General features: G+C 43.7%; 1 protein-coding gene and 1 long non-coding RNA gene across 5 annotated transcripts in view; one reads left to right on the top strand and one right to left on the bottom strand.

Annotated features, from left to right (window-relative positions):
* The window catches only part of LOC138757042 (E3 ubiquitin-protein ligase TRIM39-like), an 87,111-nt gene that overhangs the window by 14,971 nt on the left and 56,322 nt on the right, over positions 1 to 15,818 (bottom strand). The window lies entirely within an intron of this gene.
* The window catches only part of LOC138757043 (uncharacterized), a 62,720-nt gene that overhangs the window by 43,772 nt on the left and 3,130 nt on the right, over positions 1 to 15,818 (top strand). The window contains exon 4 of one of the 2 annotated variants that reach the window (XR_011353297.1): positions 5,797 to 6,607. The exons of the other annotated variant lie outside the window; for it this stretch is intronic. This is a non-coding gene — a long non-coding RNA (uncharacterized lncRNA). Of the gene's footprint in view, positions 1 to 5,796; positions 6,608 to 15,818 lie in introns of those variants that run through there. 2 annotated transcript variants of the gene reach the window in all.

Below are 15,818 nucleotides of genomic sequence, written 5' to 3'. Positions count from 1 at the left end.
ACTGAACTCTACCTTCCTGCCTGGTCCTCATAACCATCTGCTCTCCCATACAGATGGACGGTAACAAATCCAGGTTCAAATGACAATTGATACAATTCTCGTAATGGAAGATATGATCGGTTACCTTTACGCTCTTCATGGGGATGGTCACCTTATCCCCACTGATTATGAATATAAATTGTAAATGGAATGCAGAGTAGTCCATCCCTGGGAAAGTAATTTAAATGGATAATTGAAGCAGCTCATCATAAACAACAGTGGAGAACTGTAGCCTCAGTCATACACTGAGTCACATAGACGATGACCTTCCAAATCTCAGCGAGTTACCCAGTCAAGAGATGGTCCATTAAACCTTGGTGGGAAAAATGATGCCAGGGACATGGACAAGGCTAACACTGGACAATGAAGAATTTTCTTCCTGATGAACACTTTTGGGTGTATTTTATGGATTTTGGACTACTGATCACGAAAATACCTTAACATTTTCATATCACATACCGTTTTTTAGATATAACCTATATTTGTGATTTCCTGTCATATTTTGTCTGCTTAGTATTTACAACAAATCAAACTGTTTGGGTCAGTCCAAGCATGAATGGACATTTTGGCCTACTCCTGTTCCTACTTCCTATGTTCCTATGACATGCACTCAGTGCAGATCTTGCTACTGATCTTGGTACAGTCACTGGTGAACATGGTGAAAGGTTTTACCAGAACATTGCAACCATGGAAAAGCAGTATCAAGGCAACTGGAAACCATCAATGCTTGCGGACTATTGTTGGACACTGACATGAGAGGCATCAGATGCTGAGTACAAACAAAACGTTTGTAGGTCAGTTGAGCTAACACAATGTGTCACCATCATTATGTGATTAAGCATGCTAAATTCAATAAAAGTTAATTTAATGTTTCTCCAACTTCCTGCATGATACAGCAAATGTTTGTGTTCAGCTTGAAGTTGTCTATCATAATCTCCAATTTTATTTTAGGAAGCAACTCCTTTGAAGAAAAATTGTTGTCCAATGTAATCTGTTTACAACATCCTGCAAATTCAGCCTTCCCTCTACTTGTCAGCTGTACAGGTTTCAAGAGGCACGAGAGACTACAGATGCTGGAACCTGGAGCTAACAAACTGATTCTGCTAAAGCAAGTCAGTGGGTCAAGTAGCATCTGCGGGCATCTTGATGACCCAAAAGGTTGTCCATTCTTTTTCTCCCACTGATGCTGCTCAACACGCTGCATTCTTCCAGCAGATGGTGTTCTTACGCAGGTTTCCGTTTGATTTCTACTGAGGGGTTTCATGTTTTTGTGCATCCTTGGATTCATTTGGCTCAACTTTTTTGGTGGCCCCTCATGGTCGAGGACGACTTGCTCTCACTCCATATGGGAGAAGAGTAAAATCCAAGCTTGTGATTTCCTCAAAAGGCCATAAACACGGCAACCCCATGAGCTTCCTGTATTGCTATTATAAATTTATTTACACCATGGTAGAAGCTGATTCTGGCCATTGAAATCTGTCCTGCCCAATTGCACCCAATTAACCTACTAATAATCCCATATGAATTCTAGAAATACAGGTCATACAGGGAAAACCCACGTAGGTCACAAGGAGAACATACAAACATCTTACAGTTAATGCTGGATTCGAACTTGAGTCGGTGGCATTTTAAAATGGGGTTGCACTAACCACCACAGTAACCATGCCATCCCATCAATAATACCAAGAATATGCTTTTTCACCAAGTACATTCCCTTTGCAACAGTAGGTCCAGTATATTGATCATGTTTTGCATGATTAGAATGAGTTCATTCACAATAAAACTAAATGAAAAGATTGTGAAGAACTCTTTCGAAGGAACAGTCATGAACCTGAATCAGTTTCTCTTTCCATATGTGCTACTTAACAGGCTGAGTCTTCCAGTATTCCCATTTTTGTAAAGAGAACTCCATTTTGACTGTCATTTCTCTAGGTATAAACTCTGTTGTCAGCTCTCTGACCGCAGTTTACAAGAGCACGGGGAAACCAAATGCAATTGTGATGCATTAATTGTTTCTCTGATTTACAATAAACCAGCTCTGGAGGTGTTGATACTGCACTGAGCATGCAGACAAATGTATGTGCAGCCGCGCCAGTGCTAATTCCCCTCTCTCCCGGAAGTGTAGAATGTTCACTGAAGGACTTTTCCAGCTGGTAAATAATCTGGAACTCGGAAAAACCTGATCGCTGCTGTAGTGCCAGTTACGCCAGTACAACCACTGGCAGACATAGTGAGACTGTTTCACTGTTCTATTGTTTGCCTCATGCAATATACTCACTTTCTGGCAGAAACCCTGATTGCAAGTGATGTACGTTTGGGAAGAAAGAACCAGTATCCTGCTTTTGACAGAAAATTAGTTTGCGAGCCCTAATGTTACTTGTGACTGGAATCAGGGTATCAAATGACTGCAGCAAATGGACCAAAAGCCTTCTTAATCCCAGCCTATTTTGAGATCACTCCAGGCAATTTAGAAAAAGGCAGACAGATGACTCGTTTCCAGATGGATAAGTGAGGAGAGGCAGGAGAATTTTGGGATTTCAGCTATCCAAAAGGAGGGACTTGGCTGAGCTTATATAAGGCGATAAACCACTCAGAAAAGAAGGGTGTGGGAATTCTGTGATAACAAAAGGAAACAGAGGCTGTAGGTGAATTCAGATGAAGACTACAGGGTCCTTCTTCTGAATATATGTGTGAAAAGGCTGCCTCATTTGCATATTTAGACATACTGAACAGTAGGCCCTTCTGGTCCACAAACCTGTGCCCCTCAAATACACCAATTAACTTCTAACACCATCGGTTTTTGAAGGGTGGGAAGGAACTGGAGCACCCAGAGTAAACCCATACAGAAAAGGGGAGAACATACAAACTCCTCATAGGCAGTGTCGGATTCGAACCCTGGTCACTGGCACTGTAATCTTCTTTGGCTTGGCTTCGCGGACGAAGATTTATGGAGGGGGTAAAAGTCCACGTCAGCTGCAGGCTCGTTTGTGGCTGACAAGTCCGATGCGGGACAGGCAGACACGGTTGCAGCGGCTGCAGGGGAAAATTGGTTGGTTGGGGTTGGGTGTTGGGTTTTTCCTCCTTTGCCTTTTGTCAGTGAGGTGGGCTCTGCGGTCTTCTTCAAAGGAGGTTGCTGCCCGCCAAACTGTGAGGCGCCAAGATGAACGGTTTGAGGCGATATCAGCCCACTGGCGGTGGTCAATGTGGCAGGCACCAAGAGATTTCTTTAGGCAGTCCTTGTACCTTTTCTTTAGTGCACCTCTGTCATGGTGGCCAGTGGAGAGCTCGCCATATAGCACGATCTTGGGAAGGCGATGGTCCTCCATTCTGGAGACGTGACCCACCCAGCGCAGCTGGATCTTCAGCAGCTTGGACTCGATGCTGTTGACCTCTGCCATCTCGAGTACTTCGACGTTAGGGATGAAAGCGCTCCAATGGATGTTGAGGATGGAGCGGAGACAACGCTGGTGGAAGCGTTCTAGGAGCCGTAGGTAATGCCGGTAGAGGACCCATGATTCGGAGCCGAACAGGAGTGTGGGTATGACAACGGCTCTGTATACGCTTATCTTTGTGAGGTTTTTCAGTTGGTTGTTTTTCCAGACTCTTTTGTGTAGTCTTCCAAAGGCGCTATTTGCCTTGGCGAGTCTGTTGTCTATCTCATTGTCGATCCTTGCATCTGATGAAATGGTGCAGCCGAGATAGGTAAACTGGTTGACCGTTTTGAGTTTTGTGTGCCTGATGGAGATGTGGGGGGGCTGGTAGTCATGGTGGGGAGCTGGCTGATGGAGGACCTCAGTTTTCTTCAGGCTGACTTCCAGGCCAAACATTTTGGCAGTTTCCGCAAAGCAGGACGTCAAGCGCTGAAGAGCTGGCTCTGAATGGGCAACTAAAGCGGCATCGTCTGCAAAGAGTAGTTCACGGACAAGTTTCTCTTGTGTCTTGGTGTGAGCTTGCAGGCGCCTCAGATTGAAGAGGCGGTACCGGATGTAAACAGCGTCTTCATTGTTGAGGTCTTTCATGGCTTGGTTCAGCATCATGCTGAAGAAGATTGAAAAGAGGGTTTGCGCTAACCGCTGTGTTAACTTTACCTCCCCTAGCTATCACCTCATTGTAAAAGATAATTAAGGCAAAAGGGGAAAGATTTAGGAGGGACCCGAGAGAAACATTCTTCACACAGACAGTGATAGGTGCATTGAATGAGTTACCAGAGGCAGCGGTAAAGGGCAAGGATAGTTGTTACATTTAAAAGGAATTGAGACAAAGACGTTGCTTCCAGAGATGAATAATTTAGCCTGGGGAGAGATTAGCTCACCTGAGAACTATACTCGAAGTTGAGAAGAATGGGAGGGAATCTTATAGAAAGATATAAAATGATGAAAGGAGTAGATGGGGATGATGAGGAACTGCTTCTCCCAGGGCAGAGTGAATCTATGGTATTGTCTGCCCAAGGAAGCAGTAGCAGCTGCCTCATTAAATAGATTTAAGACACAAATGTATAGGATTTTTGAACTGATGGGGAATTAAGAATAAGGGGGAAAGGTGGGTAAGTGTCACTGAGTCCATGGCGAGACTAATCAGAAAGGTGGAGCAAGTATGACAGACCAGATGGCCCACTGCTTCTATTTCTATTGAACATTACAGCACAGAAACTGGCCCTTCGCCCTTTCTAGACTGTGCCAAGCTATTATTCTGCCTAATCTCATTAACCTGTACGCTGTTCATATCCCTACACACCCCTCTCCTGCATATACCTATCTAAATTTTTCTTAAATATTAAAATTGAGCCCAAATTCACCTCTTCGGCTTGTTCCGTACTCCCACCACTCTCCGTGTGAAGAAATTCTTCCTAATTTTCCCTGTAAACTTATCCCTTTTCACCCTTAACCTACGACCTCTGGCTTGTGTCTCACCTAACCTCAGTGGAAAAAGCCTACCTTCATTAGTCTTTCTATACCCATCATAAATTTGCATACCTCTATCAAATCTCCCCTCATTCTTCTCCAGGGAATAAAATTCTAACCTGTTTAACCTTTCCCTGTGGTGATATGATAGTATGCACTAGCTGGCCCACCCTCCAGATGTCTCCCTCCCTTAGCTCCTCTCTGCGGGCTGTGGATGGTCAGCAGTGGTTGGGGGCCTCCGAATGCCATCGTCACGCTCCTAAACTGACTCTAAAAGTCAATGCCTCGGAGGATTTGTGCCAGAGGCAGGGCATAATTAGCAACACTCCCCCCCGCCCCACCGTCAGCGACGCTACACAATATCCTCGGATACTCATCTGTTGGCCCTTGCTGCCATCAGCATTGATTTCAAGGGCCCCCTCCCGACCACAAATAGGAACACCTACTTCCTGACGGTGGTGGACGAATTTTCCAGGTTCCCCTTTGCAATCCCCTGCCTGGATATGACCTCAGCTATGGTCATCAAGGCCCTGAGTAGTATCTTCACTCTGTTCGGGTACCCTAACTATATTCATAGTGACCGGGGGACCTCGTTCATGAGTGAGGAGCTGTGTCAGTACTTCCTGACCAGAGGCATAGCCACTAGCAGGACCACCAGCTATAACCCCAGAGGTAATGGCCAGGTGGAAAGGGAGAACGGCATCATCTGGAAGGCGGTGCTCCTGGCCCTGAGGTCCAAATATTTGCCAGTGTCCCGCTGGCAAGACGTCTTGCCCGAAGTTCTCCACGCCATCCAGTCGTTACTGTGTACCGCTACTAACGCCACACTGCATGAACGCCTCTTTGCTTTCCCTAGGAGGTCGGCAAATGGTTCTTCCTTCCCTCCCTGACTGACAACCCCATGGCCGGTTCTCCTTTGGAAGCACGTCAGAGGCCATAAGATGGATCCACTGGTTGAAGCGGTCCACCTCATACATGCAATCCCTCAATACACATTTGTGAGGTACCCGGACAGCCACGAGGACACTGTGCCCATACAAAACCTGGCAAGGGCTGGAGACCCCGAGACTGCCTTGCCAGCTGCTAACCACGCACGGACCTGATGGTGCTACATCCAAGTACGACCCTGGAGTCTGAACTGCCTGTTTTGCGGCCGGAGATCCAGGCTTCTACCCCTCATGCAGCTGTGGAGGACCCCCTAGCATTCCAGGAGTCCACTGCCTGCACTTCAACTCTCACAGTTCCTGCAGCGGACACTCCCCTGTCGGCCCCCTCTCTGGAGGAGCGCCATATGTATACTTCGGTTCCCCGGTAGTCCGGCAAACAGAGGAGGCCACCTGTGCGGCTCAACCTCTAGCCAGTGGGGGTGACCGCTTTTCCTGCCACTTTGGTTAATAATTGTTAAATACTGCTGTATTGTTGAATTGCTGCTATTATTGCCCCCGGTTTTGTTGTTACCAGTGGGTTCTTTTTTTAAAAAGAGGGGGTGAATGTGGTTATATGACTGTATGCACTGACTGGCCTGCACTCTGGGTGTCTCCCTGCCTTAGCTCCTCTCTTAGTCCTGCCCAGGTGACCCTGGGCCATAAAGTCGAGTCCCCTCTCCTTCCTGCTCATTTTCCTAGCCTGGACCCGGGCCAGCAGTCTCTAGCTCAATAAAACCTATCGTTCTCCTCAGTCTTCTGTCTGCATCATTACTGGGGCTACCTATAACACCCAACACCCTGAAACTCAGTTCCTGAAGTCCCAGCAACATCCTGTTAAATCTTTTCTGTACTCTTTCAATTTTATTGATATCTTTCCCATAGTTAGGTAATCAAAACATCAAACAATACTCCAAATTTGGTCTCACCAATGTCTTGTACAACATTAACATCACATCCCAACCTCTATATTCAATACTTCACGATGGCCAATGTGCCAAAGGCTCTCTTTACTCCCCTATCTACCTGTGACTCCACTTTCAGGGAATCATGAATCTGAATTTCCAGATCCCTCTGTTCTACCACACTCTTCAGTGCCCTGCCATTTTCCTTGTATGTCCTACCTTGGTTTGTCTTTCCAAAATGCAACACCTCCCACTTTCCCACATTAAATTCCATTTGCCATTTTGCAGCCCATTTATACAGCTAGTCCAGATCCCTCTGAAAACTTTGAAAGCCTTGCTCACTGTCCAAACACCTCCTAACTTAGTGTCATCTGATCTTCAAGAGGACCAATTTTGTGGCTTACTATGCTTTTGCTTTAGAAGCCTATAGAAGCCCTTATGATTTCCCTTCACTTTGTCTACCAAAGCAGCCTCATGTCTTCTTTTAACCTTCCTGATTTTGCACTTAATTTTTACCTGTCTTTTTAATACTCCTCAAGTACTTTATTTGATGGAGTACTTCATTTCATTTCTCCTTGTTGCCTACATCCTCTCTCTCTCTCTCTCTCTCTCTCTCTCTCTTTCCTCTCTTAATTAACCAGGTCCCCAATTTCCTTATGTGTTTTAACTTTGTCCCTAATCCTTGCAGAAACATATAACCTCAATACTCTCAAAATGTCACCTTTGAACAACTCCCACTTCCCAAGCACATCCTTGCCAGAAAACAATATATCCCAAATCCACGCTTTCGAGATCTTTTCTTATTTCCACAAAATTGCTCTTTCTCCAATTAAGAATCTCAACCCAAAGACCAGACCTATCCTTATCCAAAATTATCTTGAAACTAAAGGAATTATGATCACTGAACCCAAAGAGTTCCCTTAAGCATACTTCTGTCACCTGTCCTGTCTTGATCCCTAATAGGAAATCCAGTAGTGCACTCTCTCTACTTGGTACCTCAATATTTAGATTAGAAACCTTTCCTGAACACATTTTTAAAACTCCAAGCCATGCTGCCCTTTGACAGTATGGGGGTTCCAGTCAATATGTAGAAAGTTAAGATCTCCTACTATCATAATGTTCTGTTTCCTGCAGCTGTCCGTTATCTCCCTGCAGACATTCTCCACTAATTCTTGCTGTCTTTTGGGTGGTCTATAATATAACCCTATTAATGTGGTCATCTTTTCCATTCCGCAGCTCCACCCATATAGCCTCAGCAGACAAGCCCTCAAGTCTGCCCTGTCTGAGCACAGCTGTGATATTTTCCCTGATGAGCAACACTACTCCTCCCCCTTTCATCCGTCTCACTCTATCGCATCTGAAACAACAGAAGGTTCTTATGGTTTTATGTTCTCTATAGGAAAGGATTGGAGGGATATGGGCTGAATACAGGCAAATGGGATGAGCTTTCATTCACATTGATTAAACTTAATCGACTTAATGAAAACCACTGTTGACATTAATCAAGGTGGGGCCATTTTTACCTATCAACTGCCCATTATCTGGATGTATACATGCTGAATTTTAGGTGAACAATGATTTAGGCAATCATTATTCCAACTGGAATCAGATGGGCATCTTTGGAATGCAAAGGATGGTCAAGATCCCAGAACCATTGTGCCTCACCCGGTTGCACACTTTGTGAAGGAGCCATTTCCAGCAGGGTTGAAGTATTTCATTATTGGATCAAACATGAGGATTCAGACCAAAGTTGTTACAAAAACATATTTACTGCATGCTGGACATGTTACAAGAAGAAATTCACCCATTTAAACTACTTGGCCAGAAATTTTCAGGATCTTAGATTTGATCAGGGAGTGAGTGCACCAATGGATTGCAACTGGGACAGCTGAATTTCTGGGATTGGCTCGGCCAAAAGTTCAAGGAATGATGAATGGCCAGGTATGATGTCAGTATGAGAGAAGCATGTTGGATAGCTGTCCAATGAAATTGCTCATTCAGTCTCATATACTTCATAATTGGAAAGATAGTGAAGCCGCAATGAGCAGGGATGAGATACACTTCTTCAAGTCAGACCTGACTGTTGAATTGAGGTAGCTTCCACAGTGCAACATTGATGGCAGTCAATAAGCCATAATCGCTCATGTCTAATATATAAATTATGGCAGTAAATATACTGAATTATCAAATTACATATTAATTCATCCAAGAGATGTTTACCATTATGCAGAGGTTTAGGATGCTGGTTGTTTGCTTGACCCTTGTATAGATTTCAATAATTCTTGGTACTTTCAAATGGGCCATTGGTGAGAATACACCAGAGAGTTGTCAATTGGTCTTTTTTTAAGAGAATGCTTATGTACTTTTGAAAAGAGCCAGAAAAACTGCATTGATTCTTTGAATGAAATAGATACTTAGAATGAAAGAGAGGTGCTGTGACAAAAATTAAGTAGAAAGATCCAAAATTCTTTCCCTAATCCCTGTAATTCTCTGAACTGTTTCTTAACAAGCAGCACAGGGTGTTAATGCTGGATTTGTATGGATAACTTGAATCATCAACGGCTTCCCAGTGGTAATCTTTGTCCAAAAATTAGACAATCAGTGCAAATCATCTTATCGTTACTGGAGAAACTCAACAAGTCACACAGTGTTCTTTAGTTGTAAAGATACAGAGCCAATGTACCTTTATCTTTGCCACATAAAGGACGATGCGAGTTTCTCCAGCATTTTTGTGTAAACTACAATCTCAGTGTCTGCAGTCTTTCTCATTTAACAACACGAGAATATAAAAAAAATTTTAAATCTGTAATTACTCAAACCATCAGGCAGCATCTGTGGAAAGAGGAACAGTTAACTTTCATCAGAATCATCCTAAAAGGTTACATTGATATCTTTGGAGGTGGTCTATGTCATGATAATGAATATGCAGATAGAGGTTGAGCTATTAACCTGACGGGAGGTCAGAGGGCATGCGCGCGAGGTATGCAGGCGCGGAATGGTGGAATAGTGGAAGCAGAGAAATAAATACACGCCAATGTTCAACGGGTAAATCATGTGTTGATGGTGCTATCAATTTCACATTTCGGGCCACAAATGTGTAGATTGGTGATACCACAGAGGTTGAGACCGAAGATTGTATCATTAGCTCATGAAGGACACCTAGGTATTGTTGGTACCAAGCAAAACCTCAGGAGTAAAGTATGGTGGCCAGGTTGTGATAAAGACGCGGAGAAATTCGTCAAAACCTGCCATGGGTGTCAACTCACAAGTAGGAGTAATCCCCCAGAGCCGATCCAGAGTACGCAACTCCCGACAGGACCATGGATCGATGTAGCTGTTGACTTTCTCGGACCTTTACCAACTGGCAAGTCAATCATGGTAGTGGTGGACTACTACAGCAGATACTATGAGTACTCTGTGATGAGGTCAACGACCACTGAAAAAACGTTACAAGCATTGGCAGAGATCTTCGCGAGACATGGATTGCCTGTTAGGCTATGCTCTGACAATGGTCCACAGTACATCTCAGAGACATTTGCTGAATATATGAGGACCACAGGCATCCACCATCACAAAGTAACTCCTAAATGGCCGCAAGCCAACGGAGAAGTAGAGAGACAAAATCAGTCCATCGAAAAACGACTACGGATCGCTCATGCAGAAGGACAGAACAGGAGAGTAGCTGTCTTATCAGGCAACCCCTCATGCAACCACAGGAAAAAGTCCAGCAGAAGTACTCTTCGGGAGGAAAATCTGCACAAAAATGCCTGAACTGAAGGAAATCAGGGACGACCAGGAGATGAGGGACCACGATGCTGAAAAGAAGGGGGCAGCAAAGCTGGATGCAGACTCGAGACATGGGGCCAGGTACTCAGACATCATGCCTGGAGATAATGTTCTTGTGAGGCAAGAGAATGGTGGTAAGCTAGACACACCTTATTACCATCAACCCTACACTGTTGTATCCAGAAGCGGCAGTATGGTGACAGTCAGGTCTCCAGCTGGAGACCTCTACAAAAGAAACATGTCTGGTGTCAAAAAGTACCAATCCAGAGCAGCACCGAGTGAAGTGGTTGGAAATCCAGTACGACTTGCTTAACCTGAGGGACCAGACGACGTTCCAGAGGTAATTACCAGTTTTGCCGATGAAGTGGCCAGAGTGCCAGAAACACCAGAGGCTGTAGCGAGCAGTGTTTCCAGTGCTAAGGGTGGGCAACCAAGTTGCGACAGTAGCATTGCAGGAAGGCTGAGATGGGACAGGAAACCACCTAAGTGATATGAAGATTTTGTGCATATTTCTAATCGTGCCCGCATTATCATGAAAGTGAAAGTTTGTGATAGTTGGAATGAGTTTCAATGAAGAAAAAAAAAGTACACTGATTCAGTGGAAGTGCAGTAATGATAAACGCCAAGGAAAAGTGGAAATGTATGGTGATTGTGAAAAAAAAAAGAGAAATAATGTAAAGGGTGTACGCCAAACGCTGCCCTTGTGAAACACGCAGTGAATGCATATATGTGGATGTCAGGAAGGAAACCATCACGAACTCCGAGAAAGAGACTTTTGCGTAGTTGTGCTATGATTACCTGGATCATCGCTGTTTTGCTGTGTTTAGCGTTATTAGAAAAAGAAAACTGTGCGCCGAACATTTATTTTATATTTGACGCAGTTTGACTTTGGACCATCAGTAGCAGTAACCAACAATCAGAATTATTTTGATGCAGGAAGAGGAATGATATTGGGAACATTTGGAGAGTGATTTTGATAAGTACATCATAAAGTACATGTATGAGTGCTGTAAGAATTGCATTTTTGTTTTGGTCGACTATTTGGTATTAAATTAAAAAAACAAAAGTATTGGAATTTAAATATGTGGTTTTATAGAACGGAAAAAAAATAGTCATGAAAAATAAAGGGGAAGGAAATATGTGGGGCGTATAATTTTAAACGTGTACATTTTGCATACGAGGTGACCATTGTATTAGTATAACTACAGGAGAAATGTTGAGCCATTATATTACATTTGGTTATAACATGGTTACGTTACATTTTGTGAAGAGGGAATTTGATGTTGCTTTTGTTGGTTTGGAAGGCAGAAAAATGTTATTGATAGTGTTAAAGTGTTTGCATTTAAACAGAAAGAAACACAGCAATGTATTATGTTCGTTGATATTCATACAAGATATACACTTAGATTGAAAGGTTAATACATATAAAGATATAAAGTTTATTTCCGGCGAAAGGAGGGTTGTCATGATAATGAATATGCATGAGATGTATGCAGATAGAGGTTGAGCTATTAACCTGATGGGAGGTCAGAGGGCATGCGCACGAGGTATGCAGGCGCGGAATGGTGGAATAATGGAAGCAGAGAAATAAATACATGCCGATGTTCAACGGGTAAATCATGTGTTGATGGTGCTATCAATTTCACATTTCGGGCCACAAATGTGACAGTGTGATGTAACACAGCCTCTCCAGGACCATCTGTTATAGTTGTATAGCATTAAATAGCGTATCACATTATTTTTAAAAAACACCTGTTATATGGTTACCGGACACAACTACAACTTCCAGTATTTAATGATATTCAGGAACTTCTCTATTTACCTGCGGGTCAAGCTACACAACCACAGGCTGCTGCGGGGACTAGGCCTTTAGGCCTCGGGACTGTGGAGAAGACGGAAGCAGTACGCAAGGTGGAGGAAGCATGGTAAGCAAGCAGGAGTTCGAGCTAGGCTGAGAGCAAATCCTGTCACCCGGCTCTCTTGTCCATTCTGCTCGCCAATATCTGTTCCCTAGAGAACAAAATAGATGGCATCTGACTCCAGAGGTCTGCGCCGCATGAGTTCAGGGATTGCTGTGTTTTGGTCTTCGCTGAAATACGGCTCAGTATAATCGGCCCACTTTATTTAGGGCTGACAGAGATGCTGCTCTATGTGGTAAAGTTTGTGATGACAGCTTGTGTTTTTACATCAACACAGAATGCGTAAGAACTCTGTACCAGTCTCCAGTCACTGTTCATTTGTGATTGTCAGATGTAGACCATTTTATCTACAGTGGGAATTTATCACCATCCTCATATTTGAAGTGTACATCCCCCCAGCGCTAATGCTAAAGAGGCAATCTGGAAACTGTATAGGTCTATAAGCAAACTGCAGACCCCACACCTTGATGGACTGTTTATTATCACTGGGGATTTCAACCAGGCGAACCTCAAGTCAGGGCTACCTAATTCCATCTTTGCTACAAGGGGGGTGAACATGTTGGACATTTGTTTACAAACATTTCCACCTCAGATACTCAGACTACATCTCTGTTATGCTAACCCCAGCATACAGACCATTTGTCAGATGCTCCAGACCATTCTGAACCAGGTTAAAATCTGGCCAGCAGGAGTTATTCATGCACTTCAGGACTGCTTTGAGCACACTGACTGATACATGTTCAAGGAAGCAGCAACTGATGGCAACTGCATCAACCTGGAAGAGCATACGGCATCAATGACCAGTTACATTAGTAAGTGTACTGATGACATCACTGTGCCCAAGACCATCATTGCTTGTTCTAATCTGAAGCCATGGATGACTGCCCTGCTCTCAGCTGTCCCCATGTGTATCTAGTCACCTTATGCTGTGAACAAGCTGGTCTGCGGGTTTGTCTTCAGTTTGAACATTCTGAAGCCCACTGCCCCACTCCTCCCTGACAGCCGGCCACCAATCCCCAACGATAGGTACTGGCAATTAGTAAGGGATTACATAAGATGGTATGTGAGTGGAAAGAAAATGTTTGAAAACCATTGTTTTAATTGTACCTAATTGACTCATTATGTGCACAGTTTTATAACTCCAAAGGAAGTGGGCCAATGACAATTTTTCTCAAGCAACAATTTTTCTCAGTGACAATTGGGTTTAGAGTAGTGGTTCTCAATCATTTTTCCCACTTACATACCACCTTAAGTAATCCCTTACTAATCAGAGAGCACTGATGAGTGGAAAGAGAAAATTTGAAATCCACAACTATAAATCAATACTTGCAGTAGATTTTCCCATGCTCTTTCATAAATAGTACACTTGTTTTATTACATTTTGCTCATATTTTCCATGCTTTTTTATAAATTGTGCACACGTGTGTTTTGTTCCCACTACGATTTTCCCACCTCTTCTATTAATTGTTATGCGTTAATAAAAGTAACCCCTGCAACCCCTGCAACCGCTGCAACCGTGTCTGCCTGTCCCGCATCGGACTTGTCAGCCACAAACGAGCCTGCAGCTGACGTGGACATTTACCCCCTCCATAAATCTTCGTCCGCGAAGCCAAGCCAAAGAATAAAAGTAATATTTGCAGACTCATCTCTCTCAAACTTGACACTTCTCAACACAACAATGATCAATGTGGGGACTGACTGCAGTCTGCTGGGAAAGTCCTCTGACAGCCCGCCACCAGTGGTGAAACTAGTAAGTCTCACAGCAATGATGATCTCTGTCACCATTATCAACTTCGCATATAAGGCTGGGAGAATATTTTTGAGATATTTTAGAAAAAAACTGAGTCTAAAATGCCATCAAAGACAGTATGTTGTACGTCACACTAGACACTGACGCTGTTGTGTTACACATCCTGCCTCTTCTGGTCCCGGAATGCTGGCTTGCTATGTAAAAAGACACACTGACCTAGCATTATACTGGCTTTGTTCAGTTCAGTGTAAACGACCAAAGACGGCTTAATGCCAGGTCTTCCTTACGGCAATATCACAGGATTTCTGTGTAAAAGGCCTCACTGTTTTTCCCGCTGAGATTCTCCAGCATTATGTTTTTACTTTCATATAAACACTATGTTTCCTTACTTTTACTGACAAGAATTAAAGGCTGGAAGAACTTACCCAGCCAAGTATTGTCTATGGAAAGAGAAACCAGTTTACTTTTCACATCAGAACTGAGAAAGCAAAGAGTAAGTTGGTCTCAGTATTGGAGGAGGTGGGGAGGCTAATGGATGGAACTAAGGGGATGTCGGTAATGAGGAGAAGTGATGGGCAGCCACAGAATAGATTACTTTGTTCAATTTTGATAAGTGAGAGGTGATGCAATTTGGAAGGGCAAACCAGAGGCTGAGTACAGGATTAATGTTCGGTTACTTAGAGTGTGGATGAACAGAAGGACCTAGGGTGAGAAAATCCATACATCCCCCAAAGTTGATGTGTACAGGTTGATAGAATAGTTTAAGAAGGCCTCATTAATAGAGGATTGAATTCAAGAGTTGAGAAGTCTTGTTGCAACTCTACAAATCTCTGGTGAGACCACATTCTGGTCATCTCATAAGAGGAAGGATGTGGAAGCTATGGAGAGGGGGCAGAGGAGATTTACCAGGATGTAATCTGGATAGGAAAATAAGTCTTATGAGGCAAGGTTAGCGGAGCTGGGACTTCGCTCTTTGGCGCGTAGAAGGATGAGAGGAGACTTAATAGAGTTCAACAAGATTATGAGAGACATAGATAGGGTGGACAGCCCGCATCTATTTCCCAGGGCTGGAATAGCTAACACCAGAGGACATGTGTTCAGAGTGAAGGGAGGGTAGATTAGGGGAGGTATATTATGCAGAGAGTTGTGGGTGCCTGGAGTGCCTTGCCAGGATGGTGGTGAAGGCTAAAAGATTAGGGGCATTTTATAAACTTTTAGACAGGCACATGGATGGAAGAAAAATAGAGGGTTATGGGTAGAGAGGGTTTAAGGAATATATTGGTTGGCACAACATCGAGGACTGAAGGATCTGTACTGTGCTGTATGCTCTAGCTATGTTGTATCTAACACATCACACAGACAAAGGTGTTTAACTGTCCATTCTATGGCTTCCCCTCATTTATCCCTATTTCTGACATCCCCTTTGTTCCATTCACTCCTCTCCCCACCTTCTCACTTTCTCAATTTTGATGAAAGGTCTGTGACTCAAAAAGTCCATTGGTTCCTCTCTTCTGGCAAGACTGGCTGAGATCTTCCAACTTTTCTGTCTTATTTACAGATTCTAGCATCTGCAGCTTTATTCCATATAACCATAT

The sequence above is a fragment of the Narcine bancroftii genome, chromosome 3 (genome assembly GCF_036971445.1).
Source record: "Narcine bancroftii isolate sNarBan1 chromosome 3, sNarBan1.hap1, whole genome shotgun sequence".
Classification (NCBI taxonomy): Eukaryota; Metazoa; Chordata; class Chondrichthyes; order Torpediniformes; family Narcinidae; genus Narcine; species Narcine bancroftii.
This window is presented reverse-complemented; position numbering and strand designations above follow the sequence as displayed.